General features: G+C 43.3%; 1 non-coding gene across 1 annotated transcript; it reads left to right on the forward strand.

The window, feature by feature from the left end:
- The first annotated feature begins 17,806 nt into the window (after positions 1 to 17,806).
- Trnat-ugu lies at positions 17,807 to 17,881 on the forward strand. Its single transcript has one exon. It is a non-coding gene; the product is annotated as a tRNA-Thr (tRNA).
- Positions 17,882 to 19,426: the final 1,545 nt, after the last annotated feature.

A 19,426-nucleotide genomic window follows, 5' to 3' on the forward strand; every position in this document is an offset into this window, starting at 1 on the left:
ATCACCTGTCGTCCTGTTATCCCCTGACAGGTGCTCCTCTAGAGACGAGTCTGGTGGCCGTGCAGGCCCGGGAGGCCGTGGCAGACCTCTCACAGCGTCCCCTCGCAACAGATTGTTGACATCCTGTTGCGAGAGCAGCAGAACCGGTCCGGAAAAATTCTGCAGGTATCGAGGGTCAGTCAGCTGGAAAAATTCTATATAAACTGTGTCCCACGAAATGAGTGAAACAACAAAAGAGAAAGAAAAACTGCATATTAATCTCAAAATGCCGATTATCCACTAATGAACGAGGGCTACTCAGAAAGTAGGGAACGTTTCCGTCTGACGCCGCTAGGCACACCCCAATCGCGTGTATTTTGGTACGTGCATGCTCCACAGCTCAGTCGGCATCCGTCTGTGACAGTGGGAACGTCTCTGTGCGTCTGGTTTTATCAATATTCGAATGTGCGCTGCAATCAAAAATCCCACCAGTTGTGAGGTGCGGTTTGTGGTACGGTTTCTGTTGGCAAAAGACCTAAAACCTACAGAAATTTATCGTGAACTGTGCGAAGAGTATGGAAACAATGTAATGCGTGAATGTTCCGTCCAGAAATGGTGTATTCGGTTTAAAAATGGGCAAACCAACTTTCACTATCAAGAGAAGAGTGGGCTCCCGAGCACTGTGACTGACGATCTTGTCACTAAAGTTGATGAAACAATTTGTGAAAACCATCACTTCACAATAATGGAGCTTTTACTTTCTTTTCCATAAGACTCATGGACTTTGTTGTTCGAAATTGTCAATAAAAAGCTAGGCTACCACAAATTTTGTGCACGATGGGTGCCCAAAATGCTTACAGAGCTTCATAAAGAACAGTGAATGGAGGCAACATTGACATTTCTGGAGGCCTACCACAAACATGGCGATTCATTACTGGACCAAATCATAACCAGTGACGAGACTTGCGTGAAACACATCAATTGCGAGACAAAATTACAGTCCGTGAAGTGGGGGCACACAAGGTCCCGGTCCCGGTCCCGGTCCCGGTCTCAGGCACGAGTTGTACGGGGTGTATGTGGGACACACTGTATATGTATTAAATCTAACTGTGTGCTTGCTTATTTCTTATCCCTTCGTTTGAAGTAATTAAGAAGCTAACAGTATGAGACATTTGGTAAAGAGATTCTCTCAGCCACCTGCCTTTCGTTAGTCGTAATGGTGCACAGGCAGCCACTACATAAGGATTGAAAATATTATAAGGATAAGAGATTTTCTAGATATTCCATAGCCAAACTCTGGAAATAGGTAATTTCATTGAATGGAAGTGAAATCTCATACTAATTCTGAATATAAATGAACAAGCTTTATTAGTAGATAAAATGCATGCCGTATTTACTCAAATTTAAGCCGCACTCGAATCTAAGCCGCACTTGAAAAATGACACTCGAAATCGAGGAAAAAAATTTTCCCGAATCTAAGCCGCACCTGAAATCTGATACTCGAAATTCAATGGGAGAGAAAAGTTTTAGGCCGCACCTCTAAATCGAAACAAAGTTGGTCCATTGTAATATGAGACACAATTTAGGTCAAATGAATGACGATACAGCTATAGTAGTTTGGTTCGAGTTGTAAGCTTAGCAGTTAACCTTTACCAGGTAGCCGTTGCTAAGCATCAGGCGCTCCGTCCGTATTTATACGGGTACCCTTCTTTTTGCACGTGCTTCGTCTGGTTTGAATTGATTGCTTATTTTTCTTTGATCTGATAAGTGCCGTTCTCTTTGTTATAGGTGTTTACGTCACTCACAGCTGAAAATGCATTACTGTACTGTGTTGTGCATTGTTTGTCGCATTCTGATAATGAGTGTTTACGACCTGTAGCCGCTCGCGGCATGGCTTGCTTTGGTGCGCGCTACTGCCAAATAATAGACTGCATATGATAGAAGATGTTCTGAACGAGAGTTTAGCGAAAATTTTTCTCCGTTTGAAAAACTTTGCAGACGCCTCTTTAGTACATTACATTCTGCACAGAAATTAGAGTCATCTTAAATTTAAAAATCTAATCAATTGCCGTGCTTCATTTCTGACTGTATCACTATTCAGCATAAGAATAATACGAATATAAACATGACAAGATATGTATATTCTTCCGCGTTTGCTGTTGTCTCACTCTAGTTTTGTAGTTTATTAGGCAGACAGGATTTAAATGAGATAGCAGCAAACACAAAAGAATACATGGCATATTCGTATTATTATAATTATGGTGATGAGAATACTGCATGTGATTCACTATTCATAAAAGTTCCTATTAGCAACCATCTCTTCTCACAGGTAGGAAAAAATTCAGAACACAGAGTTGGCCATATTGATAAACATCCCAAACAGTCTTGCCAGTCAGATTTTCATAGTGCATTGAAATGCTGCTACATTCGAAGGTGAACAATACGGAATTTGTATTTACTTCGTTGGATAATGTATGAAAATGCAGTGTTCGAAACTCAGGGCGGAGAAAAAAAGCTCGTCTTCCACCTTTTTTAAAAATTTATTTACTGACGCAGAGGTTTTGGTGCCAGTATTTATCTTTGTGCCTGTGAAACGCTACATATATTCGACGACAGAAGTTAGTTGTGGCGGCACCTACCAATATTTTTCAGAACTTCCGCTTTGCACTCAATTCTAAGACACAGGCGGTTTCTTGGATTACAAAAACCAGAAAAAAAGTGCGGCTTAGATTCGAGTAAATACGGTATTTCAACCATCAGCTGTTTTTATTTTACACCTGTACATCTACCGGTTTCAGTCTCAGACCATCTTTACGCATGAAGGGTTAAAATGGTTTAAGCCACCATATTGCATTAGTCACTTAAAATGTGTAGTGCATGCCAAAAATGTAAATATTTGACACAGTACATTAAAAGCAAACGTATTAATTTGCAAGCTTGAGTGTGGGCCATTCCATTTCAGATATTACTGGATTGTCAAAATTCTGAAACCCACAGTGTCAAGAATGTGTCGAGAATATGACATTCGTCAGAAGCAACGTGGTGTCATACAATTCCTGTGCTGTGAAAATGAGACAGTGGGAAACATCCACAAGAGGTTGAAAAAGGTGTACGGAGATGCTGCTGCCTATCGCAGTACAGTTAGTCGGTGGGCAGCAGGTTACGTGATGAAAGCGGGCACGGCAATATTGAGGATTGTCCTCGCAGCGGCAGGCCTCGTACTGCACATACTCCAGACAATGTGCAGAGAGTTAACGAATTGGTGACTGCTGACAGAGGCATCACAGTGAACGAATTGTTACGCTACGTTGGGATAGGGGAAGAAAGTGTTTCCAGAATACTGAAAGTGTTGGCGTTAAAAAATGTTTGTGCCAGGTGGGTTCCCAGGATGTTGACAGTGGCTTACAAAGAAACAAGAAAAACGGTATGCAGCGAACTTCTGGAACAGTACGAGAATGGTGGAGATGAATTTCAAGAATTGTGACAGGTGATGAAACATGGCTCCATCATTTTTCACCAGAGATGAAGAGGCAATCAATCAATAGAGTGGCATCATGCAAATTCACTCAAGGAAAATAAATTCAAAACCACACCTTCTGCTGTAAAAGTTATGGCTACGGTGTTTTTCGATTCCAAAGGACTCTGACTTGTGGACATCGTGTCTAGTGGAACCACCATAAATTCTGATGCATATGTGACTACAATGAAGAAACTTCAAGCTCGACTGAGTCGTGTTCAACCACATCGGGAAAAGCAGGGTGTTTTGCTATTGCATTACGATGCATGGCCACATGTCAGTCAAAAAACTGTGGAAGTGATCACAAAATTCGGATGGACAACACTGAAACACCTGCCTTACAGTCCTGACCTGGCTCCGTGTGACTATCATCTCTTTGGGAAACTGAAAGACTCTCTCTGTGGAACAAGGTTTGAAGATGATGACTCCCTTGTGCACGCTGCCAAACAGTGGCTCCAACAGGTTGGTCCGGAATTTTACCGTGCGAGTATACAGGCACTGGTTCCAAGATGGTGTAATGCAGTTGAGAGGGATGGAAATTATGTGTAGAAATGAAAATATTGTTCCTAAAGGATGTATCTACATACTGTAAAACTTTCAAACATGTAGAATAAAAAAATAGTGTGGATTTCTTTTGGAGTGACCCTCGTATCAATTGTCATGTTTTATTTGTAGTTTCCTGTTGCTACTTGAGTTTACACATCATCATTTTGTCATTTAGGGATAGTGAGTGGAGCTGTGGGCGCTAGAAAATGGAGTGCCAAGTGGAGACTTCAGAACATTCCTGACGTATTCTTCTCTTTGACTTCAATAGAGAGGTGACAGCAACGGAAGCAGCCACAATCATTTGCACCGTGCACGGGGATAATGGCATTGGACAGGGTACGGCAAGCAAATGGTTTTCTCGTTGCAAGGAGGATCGTTTGGACATTAGTGACTCTCCACATTCAGGAACACTTTCGAGGTTTGATGAAGATCATTTAACCCTCGAGCGGACGCTAGAATTTGACAGTTTAGGCATTACTTCTCACCGCGGATAACACAGTGGCCGACGGCCTTCACTCGACGATTGAGAGCAGCAGCGTTTGCTGAGAGTTATCGGTACTGACAGACGAGCAACACTGTGTGAAATAACCACAGTAATCAATCTGGGACATATGACGAACACATCTGTTAGGACAGTGCAACAAAATTTGGCTTTAATGGATTATTGCGGCAGACAACCAATACGGGTGCCTTTGCCAATGGCACGACATCGCCTCTCGTGAGATCGTGACCATATCGCTTGAACCCTAGATTGGAAAACCACAACTTGACTAGATAAGTCCCAATTTCAGCTGGTAAGAGGTGATGGTAGGGTTCGCGTGCAGTGCTGATCTCATGAAGCTTTGGATCCAAGCTGTCAACAACGTACTGTACTAAGTATCGAGAGGTTGTAACAATGGAAAATTGTGCTGAAATGCAGGAGGATCTGCAACGAATTGATGCATGGTGCAGGGAATGGCAATTGAATCTCAATGTAGACAAGTGTAATGTGCTGTGAATACATACATTAAGAAGCAAAGATGGATTAAGAGGAAGAAAACTGAAAACTTAAATGAATAGTGCAATTAAGAAATAAGGTGAAAGAGGAATGGGTGTGGGGAAAGCCCAAAGAGATAATAAGAGAGGAAAGAATCAGAGCAAACAAGTAACAACAGTAAATGGCTGGAAGGAGAAAAGGAGAGGGTGATGGTTGTTAACAGAGATTAAGTCCAGGAGGGTGGCAGGATGTGAGATCTCGTAGAAAGACAGATCCTTTATCATTTAGCTACAATATAGAAGGTCAGCAACTGGAAGCAGTTAATTCCATAAATTTTCCGGGAGTAGGCATTAGGAATGATTAAAAATGGAATGACCATATAAAATTAATCGTGGGTAAAGCAGATGCCAGACAGATTCCTTGGAAGAATCCTAAGGAAATGCAGTCCGAAAACAAAGGAAGTAGGTTACGGAACACTTGTTCACCCACTGCTTGAATACTCCTCACCGGTGGGGGATCCGTACCAGATAGGGTTGATAGAAGAGGTACAGAAGATCCAATGGAGAGCATTAGGCTTCGTTACAGGATCATTTAGTAATCACAAAAGCGTTACGTAGATGATAGATAAACTCCAGTGGAAGACTCTGCAAGATAGACGCTCAGTAGCTTGGTACGGCTTTTGTTGAAGTTTCGAGAACATACCTTCACCGAGGAGTCAAGCAGTATATTGCTCCCTCCTACGTATATCTCATGAAGAGACCATGAGGATAGAATCAGAGAGATTATAGCCCACACAGAGGCATACCATGAGCAATACGAGACTGGAATAGAAGGGAGAACCGATAGAGGTACTCAAGGTTCCCTCCGCCACACACCGTCAGGTGGCTTGGGGAGTATGGATGATGTAGATGTAGATGTCACACACTGTCAGGGGGATTGCGGAGTTTGGATGTAGATGTAGATACAAGCTGCTGGTGGCTCCATAATAGTGGGGGCTGTATTTAAATGGATTACACTGGGTGGGCTCTATGGTCCAGCCGAACTGATCATTGACTGGAAATGGTTATGTTCGCCCACTTGAAGATGGTTTGCAGCCACTCGAGGTCTTTGTGTTGTCAAACAGTGGATTTTTTTTATGGATGACAACACACCATGTCACCGGACAACAATCTTTCACAGTTAGTTTGAAGAACATTCTGGACAGCTCGACAGAACGATTTGGCCAACCAGATCGGCCGACATGAGTCCAATCAAACACGTACGGGACATAACTGAGAACTCAGTTCGTGCACAAAATCCTCCACCAGAGACACTTCCACAATTATAGATGGCAACAGAGGCAGTGTGCCTCAATATTTCCACAGAGGACTTTCAGAAGATTGTCGAGTTCGTGCCACATCGAGTTGCTGCACTACGATGTGCAAAAGGAGATCCGACATAATATTAGGATGTATCCCATGACTTTTGTCCCCTCAGTGTCTGCACAAGTAGTAAAATTTTATTACTAGTTATCCTTCCTATTATTCCAATTTCAATGCCCAGCAGTATACATACGGGGTGTTCAAAAAGTCTCTCTGCAGTCCCGTACGATTGTTAGCCCCGTGTTCCGTATGACTGTTCGCTTGCCTGGGTTACTTCCCTTCAAGTGGACTCTCCCAACATTCCACTGTTTCGTTTATCTCAGCCAGCTTGAGTAGTAGTGTTGGTGTGTGTCGTTACGTGTTGACATGAGCATGGTTAAGTTTAATTCCTTTGTTTAGTTTTTGTCACTGTTAAAATGCTAACCATTAAAGAACGTGTGTTTTTAGTCGAACAAGTGTTCAAAGCTGGTGGTAAATACACAGTTTCAGTTCGCCAAACATTTAATTCAGTTTTCCCAGAGACAACACTCCCACATCATGATACTGTGCGAGATTTGATTAACAAATTTCGAAGTACAGGTTGAGTGACAGATGCACCAAGAAGTGGTCGTCTTAGCGTTTAGTCTGAGGATAAACTACTCTATATTTCCGATAAAATGTCCACGTGTCCGAACAAGTCAGTAAGAAAACTCGCCCAGGAAATTGATGATAGTGTCGGAACAACCCACACAGCTGTAAGGAGAAAATTAGAACTTTTCTCGTACAATGTGACTGTCATGCAAGAACCGAAAAATACTGATCATGGAAAGAGACTGCATTATTGTCAATGGTCCAAAAATTTCATTCAACAAAATGGAAGGGATATTCTTAATGAAACATTTGTCACTGATGAGATGTGGTTTCATTTATCCGGGTACACGAACTCAGAAAATTCTCGTATGTGGAATACTGCAAATCTGTTTTGTATTCATGAGGAACCACTTCATTCTGTAAAAATAGGAGTTTGGAATTCAATTTCTAGACATCGGATTGTGGGTCCCATATTTTTCAATGAAACAATAAATGCACAATGATACTGCAGTGAGTTTCATTTCGGTGCACTCTCTGGGGCATACAGCATGCATGGCTAACAATCATACGGCACTGTGGAGAGACGTTTTGAACACGCTATATAACATGTAACAGTTACAACACAAACAGGAAACAACCATTATTATGAAAAGGATAGTTGCTGCTCACCATATAGTGGAGATGCCGTGTCTTAGACAGGAACAACAAATAGACTGTCAGGCAAAAGCTTTCGGCCACACAGGCCTTCGTCAGAATTAAGTACAGGCACATGCGCACACATGCAACTCACACATGTGACCACAGTCTCTGGCTGGCAAGGGCTCGGCAACCAGAGACTGTGGTCACGTGTGTGAGTTGCGTGCGTGTGCACGTGCCACGTGTTTAATTCTGACAAAGGCCTGTTTGGCCGAAAGCTTTTGTCTGACAGTCTATTTGTTGTGCCTGTCTACGATGCAGCATCTCTGCTGTATGGTGAGCAGCAACTCTCTTCTGCATAATATTGTCATTAAACCATCCTGGATTTTCCATTGTTAGAATGAAAACTGAAGAAATACAAGATTTGACACAGTTAAAAAGGCACTGGTTGTCCAGTCATCAGAGAAAAAATTTAAATTAATTAAAATAAAAGAATTTTCAGTATTTAGACTAAAGTCAATTGGAATGGCAACAAAGCTAATTAAAGAATGTGATTCTGAGTTAAGTAACATATTAAGCTATCTGTGTAACCAGTCATTTATCAGTTGAATATTTCCATTCCATAATGTCATATGGGATAATTTTTTGGGGTAATTCATCAAGCCAAGCTAAAGTTTTCTGGGCACAAAAACGTGCAGTAAGAGTTATATGTGGTGTGAACTCAGGAACACCCTGCAGAAACCTGTTTAGGGAACTAGGGACACTAACTACTGCTTCCCAATATATTTATTCTTTAATGAAATTTTTCATTAAAAATATATAACTTTTTCAAACCAACAGCTCAATTCATGGAATCAATACTAGAAATAAGAATAATCTTCACAAGGATTTAAAGTCACTTAGTCTTGTACAAAAAGGTGTGCATTATTCAGGAACGCACATTTTCAATAACTTGCCAGCAGCCATAAAAAGCTTAACAACCAATGAAATTCAGTTTAAGAGAAGCCTAACGGATTATTTTTTTTTTTTTTTTTTTTTGCCAACTCCTTCCACTCCATTGACGAATTTATAACTTCTGCACAATTTCAGTGCAGTAATGTGTTCATTGTAAATAAGTGTGTGTGTGTGTGTGTGTGTGTGTGTGTGTGTGTGTGTGTGTGTGTGTGTGTGGGTGTGTGTGTGTGTGTGTGGGTGTGTGTGTGTGTGTGTGGGTGTGTGTGTGTGTGTGCGCGCGCGTGCACCATTTCAGTGCAGTAATGTGGTCACTGTAAATAAGTATTATAGTTGTTGTATTACACGTTTATTACCTCATAAATAAATAAATAAACTTTTTTTATTTTAAATTCAGTGCATTAGTATTTGTAAAATGATCCTTTCATATAGTGTTCATCAAAAAATGACGATCATTCCACTTGGGACCTGTGGAATGGTACATTAGCTTATTTATTTGAGTTGTAAATAGTTGTCATGTATTGTTGTTTCTCTGATATGTTCTACATCCTAGAGGACCTCCTCACTATGGATCAATTGGAATGAAAGTAAATCTAATCTAATCTAATCTAATCAACAACCACCACTGCTCACCTTCCTATGATGACGTACTCTTTGTCGCGCCATAGTGCCGGGTCGTGTGCCAGTCGCTTCCATCGCCTACAGACATTTTGTAAAATATCTGTTAGTTCATTAGTGTTGAAGTAGGAAAATATATTGATAACTATTTCATCTGGAAGACTTTCAAAAGGTTTGACCCGTCCATATTTGATTTCTGCCATTCTGCAGTACGGCACGGCTGTTCCGACAGTGGTGTGCAATTTGCTGTGGCTCGAGGAAGGTGCTGCTGGCTGCTGAAATCAAAGTTATTCGTGCTTTCCAATCACAGATTTCTTATTATCAATAATGGGGCAACACTGAAAGTTTGAAACATTACATCACAAAGTATACTCTACAGCAGGGCTTCTCGAACTTCTTAAATCCACAACCCGTTTCGTACAGACACTTTTCTCTGTGACTTCCACTCACAATTGTAGCTGTAATTGGCATTAGTAAATAACTTAAGGAATAGAGGTAACGCGAACAAGACTGGGAATTCTGCTTAGCTTTTGGACATTTCCTTCTTCACAACTACAGAGTAAACACACACACACACACACACACACACACACACACACACACACACACTTTGTCTGCAAATTGAAGTGTCAATTGCTTTGAATTTTTTCCACACATGTGTTGGCGTCTTGTAAATAGGTGCACATTTTTGGCTATGCTCATTTTTTAATATTTATCCATTTTTTCTTTTCTTTTTTTCTTTTTTTGGGTCATCAGTCTTCTAACCAGTTTGATACGGCCCACCACGAATTCCTATCCTGTGCCAAACTCTTCAACTCAGACTCACACATGAAATCTACATGCTCAATTATTTGCTGGATGTATTCCAATCTCTGTCTTCCTCTACAGGTTTTGCCCCTCTACAGCTCCCATTAGTACCATAGTAGTTATTCTGTTAAGTTTTAAGAGATGTCCTACCATCCTGTCCCTTCTCGTAATTGTTTTCCACCAATTCTGCCGAGAATCTCATTTCTTGAATAAGATTTTCACTCCACTGTGGAGTGTGTGCTGATATGAAACTTCCTGGCAGATTAAAACTGTGTGCTGGACCGAGACTCAAACTCGGTACCTTTGCCTTTACTTGAACTCAGGACCTTTGCCTTTCGCGGGCAAGTGCTCTACCATCTGAGCTACCCAAGCACGGCTCACAACCCGTCCTTACAGCTTCAATTCTGCCAGTACCTCATCTCCTACTTTCCAAACTTCACAGAAGCTCTTCTGCGACCTTGCACTCTTGGAAGAAAACGTACACTCCACTGTACAGTGAAAATCTCATTCTGGAAATATCCCCCAGGCTGTGGCTAAGCCATGTGTCCGCAATATCTTTTCTTCAAGGAGTGTGAGCTCTGTAAAGTTCACAGAAGAGCTTCTGTGAAGTTTGGAAAAAAGGAGACGAGGTACTGGCAGAATTGAAGCTGTGAGGATGGGTCATGAGTCGTGCTTTGGTAGCTCAGATGGTAGATCAAAGCATATGGGTGGGATTGGACACTTCCGTTATTCTCAGATATTTTACGCTATACCATATACTGTAGTTCGTCACCAACAGGGCAGACGCCTGAGACATGCACCTTGTCTCCCGAGCTGCCTGTGGCTGTCGCTCCGTTCAGTTCTGATGGCCGCACCACGGACTGTCGAGCTCACATGTCACCAGTACCGGCAACACAGTGTGCGGGTGAATTTGCTTTCTGAACCAACTGCACTCCTTTCAGAATCGTCAAGACATGCTATTCTGGGAACACGGCATTCTGGATCCTTCATAAAGAAAAATGACTCGCAGTGTAAAATAATGGAGTCACACAGGGACATGTATAACAGTAACGACAACAACGGGTTTGTGGGGCGCTCGACTGTGCAGTCATCAGCGCCCATACAAAGTCCCAATTTTTACGCAGTGCAGTTTTTACACATCCCTGTCACAGATGATGATGATGAAATGATAAGGACAACACAAACACCCAGTCCCCAGAGAAAATCCACAACCAGGTGGGAATCGAACCCGGGACCCCGTGATGTAATCCAGTAATGAAAATAGTATCTGCAAAGCTAATAGATCAATAGTTCTGTCAGCCTTCTGACGTCTGCAGAATCGAGTGCTGCGGAGAAACGTGTAACAAGTATCTAAGAGATCTGCGACCGTTCGGCACAGTTGCTGGAGAAGGCTTTCAAGATCTTGAGCACACACTGCCAGAAATATGAGCACACTACCTTATTGCAATCGCAAGTGACGCATTTCCTCACCTGTCATCAATATCGCGCAATGAAAAGGAAATAGACAAATACAATGTTACTGTTGCCCCCAAGCTCTGCAGGATATGGAGGATGGTGCACGCACAGGCACAACTTACACGTGGACAAACATGTACACTAAATTCCATCATATGACTCCTTAGAAAGTATTCAATCTTGCTAGTGTTGTAGTTGAAAAATCGCCCCCTCTTTTTTTGCTTTTGGGAGTTACTGTCTGACATAGAGAAAGGTGCTACAAAAAAACGGGAGCAATCTGAAGCTAACACGAGCAAGTTAGGGATATTTACGAGCTATCTGTCGAGGGTCACATTCTTTACCGAACACGGGGCAAATGTGAAACACACATTTCTACATCTACACAGCACAGAAAATATGTCGCAAACAGCGACAATAATTCTCAAAAACATGCCATAACATACGAGGGTGTGTCAAGTGAAAACCTTAAATATTTTTTTCAATATTATTTATTGTGCAGAAGTGGTACAAAGCTGTATCACTTTTCAACATAATCTCCCCCCACGCTCAATACAAGTCCTCCAGCACTTACAAAGTGCATAAATTTCTTAAGAAAAAAATTCTTTTGGTAGTCCGCGCAACCACTCACGCACCGCGTGGCGTACCTCTCCGTCAGAACGGAACTTCTTTCCTCCCATTGCGTCTGAGTGGCCCAAACATACAGAAATCGCTTGGGGCAAGGTCTGGTGAGTATGGTGGATGAGGCAGACACTCAAAATGCAGGTCTGTGATTGTTGCAACTGCTGTACTGGCAGTGTGGGGCCTTGCATTGTCATGTTGCAAAAGGACACCCGCTGACAGCAATCCACGTCGCTTTGGTTTGATTGCAGGCTGCATATGATTTTTTAGGACATCTGCGTATGATGCATTTTTGACAGTGGTCTCTCTAGGCATGTAATGCTCCAAAATGACGGCTTTTTCGTCCCAAAAGAGTGTCAGCATAACCTTCTCTGCTGATGGTTCTGGTCAAAACTTCTTTGGTTTTGGTGATGAGGAATGGCGCCATTCCTCGCTCGCTCTCTTCGTTTGCGGTTGGTGGAAGTAAACCCTGGTTTCGTCCCCAGTAACGATTCTTGCAAGGAAGCCATCACCTTCTCGTTCAAAGCACTGAAGAAGTTCTTCACAAGCATCAACACGTCGTTCTCTCATTTCAGGAGTCAACTGCCGTGGCACCCATCTTGCAGACAATTTGTGAAACTGGAGCACATCATGCACAGTGTGGTGTGCTGACCCATGACTAATCTGTAAATATGCTGTCACTTGGCGGTTTTCCTTCGCTATGGCTTCAACTGGTGCAATGTTCTGTGGAGTCACAACTCATTGTGCCTGACGTGGATGAGGAGCATCTTCCACTGAAGTCACACTATTTGCGAACTTCCTACTCCATTCGTAGACTTGCTGGTGTGACAAACATGCATCACCGCACTGAACCTTCATTCGTCTTCCCTAGTGCAAGTCGCAAGTGGGGTGGCCAGCTTTATGCTGATACTGCGGCGGTATCTGTGTATCTGCACTATGCTTCCACCTACAGGCCATTCTGCACGTTGTTTGTAGCAAGATTACCAACTTACAGGATGACGGCGCGAAATTTCAATTTGTTATTACAAATTTATAGTTTTCAGTTGACTCACCCTCATAATATCCGTGTTTTGCAACGTGAACACATTACTGAAGTTTTATGTAAATTCAGGAACACGCACTTGTTTGGGACCTGGGATTACCGGGTAGCTCAAAAATAAATTCAGTTTCTCTGAGTATTTCAAGTAGTTGTTGAGGCTGTGGAACTTTCAGTGGTCCGACACTGTAGTTGCTTGTTCCATAGGTGTAGCAGGTACAGGAAAATGGTGCCTATACTGCAGCAGTGAGGCAACTACTCTACAACTGATCGACGTTAGAGAGCTATAGACCTATACTCTAACATCGATCAGCCGTAGAATTTTGGAACACGTATTATGTTCGAGTGTAATGACTGCTATGGAGACTAGAAATCTACTCTGCAGGAATCAGCATAGGTTTCGAAAAGACAATCATGTGAAACCTGGCTCACGCTATTCGTCCGCAATACTCAGATGGCCATAGACACGGGTTCCCAGGTAGATGCCATGTTTCTTGACTTCCGCAAGGTGTTCTATACAGTTCCCCACAGTCGTTTAATGAACAAAGTAAGAGCATATGGACTATCAGACCAATTGTGTGATTGGATTGAAGAGTTACTAGATAACAGAATGCAGGATGTCATTCTCAATGGAGAGAAGTCTTCCGAAGTAAGAGTGATTTCAGGTGTGCCGCAGGGGAGTGTCGTAGGACCGTTGCTATTCACAACATATACAAACGACCTTGTGGATGACATCGCAAGATCACTGAGGCTTTTTGCAAATGATGCTGTAGTATATCGAGAGGTTGTAACAGTGGAAAATTGAGCTGAAATGCAGAGCATCTGCAACGAATTGACGCATGGTGCAGGAAATGGCAATTGAATCTCAATTTAGACAAGTGTGATGATGTGCTGCGGATACATAGAAAGAAAGATACCTTATCATTTAGCTACAATATAGCAGGTCAGCAACTGGACGCAGTTAATTCCATAAATTATCTGGGAGTAGGCATTGGGAGTGATTTAAAATGGAATGACCATATAAAATTAATCATCAGTAAAGCAGATTCCAGACAGATTCATTGGAAGAATCCTAAGGAAATGCAGTCCGAAGACAAAGGAAGTAGGTTACAGTACACTTGTTCGCCCACTGCTTGAATACTGCTCACCGGTGTGGGATCCGTACCAGATAGGGTTGATAGAAGAGAGAGAGAGGATCCAACGGAGAGCAGCACGCTTCGTTACAGGATCATTTAGTAATCGTGAAAGCGTTATGGAGGTGATAGATAAACTCCAGTGGAAGACTCTGCAAGAGAGACGCTCAGTAGCTCGGTACGAGCTTTTGTTGAAGTTTCGAGAACATACCTTCACCGAGGAGTCAAGCAGTATATTGCTCCCTCCTACGTATATCTCGCGAAGAGACTATGAGGATAAAATTGGAGAGATTATGGCCCACACAGAGGCATACCGACAATCTTTCTGTCCACGAACAGTACGAGACTGGAATAGAAGGGAGAACTGATAGAGGTACTCAAGGTAACCTCCACCACACACCGTCAGGTGGCTTGCCGAGTGTGGATGTAGATGTAGATATTCGTAAAACAATGCAGTTATACAATCATAAACAAATAAAATTTAAGTTTTTAGTTAAATAGTTTAAATACTCGAAACTGGATAAGAGATCGTATTTAAACAAGACGTGCGCCTCAATATTGTCTAACATTTGCAGGAAGCAGCAATGACGGAAACAAGCGCTCCAAATCTCTAATGCGAAAATATGCAGATAAAGCTTGCGTTATTTTTAGAACCACAGGCTACTCTCGATAACAGAGGAGGAAGTTTATGCCGCAGCATGATCCAGATGCGCTGCACTTCAATGTAAATGTGATGTTATGTAGGTATGCTAAGTAAATGTTGTGGCGTTTCCAATGTTTGAAATAGTGGAAAGGCGTAAACTGATGGCAAGAGTGCGCCAGATTTATTAGTAGCTACGCGAGATAACGTATACACGGTGTTTCCGTACGGGCGTGCAAACATTTTACAGGACATAGAGGATGCGCAAATCTCTGACACCGATCTGTTGTTGAATTTTAGAACATGTTTTTTGCTCGCGTATCATGTCATTTCTGGAAACCCAGAATCTACTCTGTAGGAATCAACATGGATTCCGGAAACAGTGATGGTGCGAGACCCAACTCGCTTTATTTGTTCATTAGGCCCAGAAAATATCAGATACAGGCTCACAGGTAGATGGCACTTTCCTTGACTTCCGGAAGGCGTTCGATACAGTTCCGCACCGTCGCCTGATAAAGTACGCTCCTACGGAATATCAGACCAGCTGTGTGGCTGGATTGAAGAGTTTTTAGCAAACAGAACACAGCATGTTGTTATCAATGGAGAGACGTCTACAGACGTGAAAGTAACCTCTGGTGTGCCACAGGGGAGTGTTACGGGACCATTGCTTTTCACAATATATATATATAAATGACCTAGTAGATAGTGTCGGAAGTTCCATGCGGCTTTTCGCGGATGATGCCGTAGTATACAGATATGTTGCAGCATTAGAAAGTTGCAGCGAAATGCAGGAAGACCTGCAGCGGATAGGCACTTGGTGCAGGGAGTGGCAACTGACCCTTAACATAGACAAATGTAATGTGTTGCGAATACATAGAAAGAAGGATCCTTTATTGTATGATTATATGATAGCAGAACAAATACTGGTAGCAGTTACTTCTGTAAAATATCTGGGAGTATGCGTAAGGAATGATTTGAAGTGGAATGATCATATAAAATTAATTGTTGGTAATGCGGGTGACAGGTTGAAATTGATTGGGAGAGTCCTTAGAAAATGTAGTCCATCAACAAAGGAGGTGGCTTACAAAACAATCGTTCGACCTATACTTGAATATTGCTCATCAGGGTGGGATCCGTACCAGGTCGGGTTGACAGAGGAGATAGAGAAGATCCAAAGAAGAGCGGCGCATTTTGTCACAGGGTTATTTGGTAAGCATGATAGCATTACGGAGATGTTTAGCAAACTCGAATGGCAGACTGTGCAAGAGAGGCGCTCTGTATCGCGGTGTAGCTTGCTGTCCAGGTTTTGAGAGGGTGTGTTTCTGGATGAGGTATTGAATATATTGCTTCCCCCCTACTTATACCTCTCGAGGAGATCACGAATGTAAAATCTGAGAGATTCGAGCGCGCACGGAGGCTTTCCGGCAGTCGTTCTTCCCGCGTACCATACGCGACTGGAACAGGAAAGGGAGGTTAATGACAGTGGCACGTAAAGTGCCCTCCGCCACACACCGTTGGGTGTCTTGCGGAGTAGAAATGTATATGTAGAAGCTCCACTGAACAATTTGAGGTAGGGAATCTCAGGTCGAAGAAGAGAGCTTACGGAGATAATAGGAATAAAATCGCACTACTGTGTTCTTTTTTTATACGGATATCTGCAAATGCCATCAGTGACACAATGAACGTACAATTTGTACTGCATCTTACAAAAAGTGCTGAAACTGGCGGCCGTCAACCTCAATGCAAACATGATTGTGACGCACCCTGGTGTGGTCCTCACGTTAGGAGGTGCCTCATTTCTTCTTTCCAGTCAATCACTCTCCCGCGTTCGTCAATCGAGAGAAATACTCGTCTTTGACAGATGATGCCTGTTAGGAAATCGTTCCCTGTACAGCCTTTCAGCAGCGAGAGCATTGCAACGTACTTCCCCATCACAAGGTACACATCAGTGAGTTCTGCGAAACTGTACTGGTACTGCTCCATTAAGCTGTACTGTGCGTCTCTGAATAGCACTGAGTAACGAATGGGTCTGTCCTTGATTCATACCACGTACTTCCCCATACACAACGAGCACGTCAGTGAGATCTGCGAAGCAGTGTCGATGCTGCTCCATCGTATTGTATTGTACGTCTCTGAATAGCACAGAGTAATGAAGGGGTCTGTCGTGAGTCATAGCACGTTGTGTCTTGGGTTAATGTAAACATGATACAACAGAGCCACCTTGTGGACAAAGTGGAGTAAGCAAAACTTGCATCATGTCTTCCTAGTAATTGGGCTCGTCCTCGTTTCCTTGCAGGAAATAAAGGATGTACACGTAAATAAAGAGCACAGCACATGTAAACTTGTACGCATGCTGTAAATGAACTGGAAAACATGTTAGACAAAGCGGTAACGATACGAAGGAGGCATGTGTCACCATTGGTGACCGTGCAGCTCTCTAGAATGAAATTACAATGAAATCAATATCATTAGCTGCTGATGGGTGTTGATATACATCGGGATCTCCTGCTTACATGGTAGACACTCTATCACTGAGCCATCCAGGGCACAGAGGATAGAGCGACTGCAGGGATTTATCACCGGCACGCACCCCGTGAGACCCACATTCTCAACTTCTAGTCCACACACTACAATCGTAGTGCCCCTGCTGTTATACCCGTTACTCGCGGCAGACAATCCACCGAGTCCCGTAAGGGTTTAGGCAAATAGTGTGCATCTGCACTGTAGGAGGTCATCAGCCTGTTACCCTTAAACGATATGAAGATGGCATCTGTTCTTTCCGACATGTCCGATGCACACGATTTGCCTGAACTTTTACGGGCCGACTCGGTGGATTGTCTGCCGCGAGTATTGGGTATAATGACAGGGGCACTGCGAATGTAGTGTGTGGACTATAAGTGGAGAATGTGGGTCCCACGGGGAGCGTACCGGCGATAAATCCCTGCAGTCGCACTATCCTCTGTGCCCTCGGTGGCTCAGATGGATAGAGCGTCTGCCATGTAAGCAGGAGATCCTGGGTTCGAGTCACAGTCGGGGCACACATTTTCAACTGTCCCCGTTGATGGACTGTGTGATCAAAAAGTCAGTATAAATTTGAATAGAGGTAAAAATTGACACACATGCTTGGAATGACATGGGGTTTTATTAGAACAAAAAAAAAAAAGTATTGCTAGACGCGTGAAAGACCTCTTGCGCGCGTCATTTGGTGATGATCGTGTGCTCAGCCGCCACTTTCATCATGGTTGGCCTCCATAACTCCGGACATGCTTTACAGTGCCGTTCACAACATTATTCCTCGACTACAGCTATTGTTGAGGAATGATGGTGGACATATTGAGCACGTCCTGTAAAGAACATCATCTTTGCTTTGTCTTACTTTGTTATGCTAATTATTGCTATTCTGATCAGATGAAGTGCCATCTGTCGGACATTTTCTGAACGTTTGTACTTTTTTTGGTTCTAATAAAACCCCATGTCATTCCAAACGTGTGTCAATTTGTACCTCTCTAACTACATTACTCCGTGATTTATTCAGTTATCAAATTTATACTGACTTTTTGATCACCCGGTATATCAACGCCCATCAGCTGGTAATGGTATTGATTTCATTGTAAAGCGTTAACGAGTTTACTTCCATATCTCCTTAAGCTGGTTTCTCCGACCCAAAGTTCTCTACCTCAAATTGTTCAGTGGGGCATTCTCTATGACTTGTTACATATAGAAACACCCTGTGTGTACTCCACGCGGGCATGGTGTTATTTGCAGTATGTCATACATGGGGAGCTTCCGCATATAAGCCTTTAAAACGTGCGAAGAGTGTTTTGCATCATGGCCGCAGGAGGAGGAAACTTTCGAAGTTTCCTTTTGTCTGCTGATGGTGAAAAGACCGCACAGGGGCAGTCACTTCCGGAGTGGTGGAAATCGAGAGCAACAATTTATTCCCAGACTATTGCAACTGTCGCGAAAAATTCTACGTACACCTCCCTCTAGCGAGAGGGCACTTGTATTGTATTGTATGTATGGGACGTAGAAATGACGGAGAGGCTCCGCCCCCGCCGCAGCCGCAGTGGTCCACTACCCCACGACGACTACCGCAATCCACTTCACCCCTCCACCACCCCACACCGAACCCAAGGTTATTGTGTGGTTCGGCACGCAGTGGACACCCCCCCCCCCCGCCCCCCCCCCCTAGGGAACGTCTCACACCAGACGAGTGTAACCCCTATGTTTGCGTGATAGAGTAATGGTGGTGTACGCGTACGTGGAGAACTTGTTTGCGCAGCAATCACCGACATAGTGTAACTGAGGCGGAATAAGGGGAACCAGCCCACATTCGCCGAGGCAGATGGAAAATCACCTAAAAACCCTCCACAGACTGGCCGGTTCAGCAGACCTCGACACAAATCCGCCTGGCAGATTCGTGCCGGGGACCAGGCGATCCTTCCCGCCCGGAAAGCCGTGCATTAGACCGCATGGCCAACCGAGTGGGCCGAGAGGGTACTTAGTGGAGCCGGGCTTTGGCATTACTTAACCCTTCGGTGGGCGCAACTGAAGCAGATAGCCGTAGTTTAGTATCACAGATA

This window comes from Schistocerca americana, chromosome 10 (genome assembly GCF_021461395.2).
Source record: "Schistocerca americana isolate TAMUIC-IGC-003095 chromosome 10, iqSchAmer2.1, whole genome shotgun sequence".
Classification (NCBI taxonomy): Eukaryota; Metazoa; Arthropoda; class Insecta; order Orthoptera; family Acrididae; genus Schistocerca; species Schistocerca americana.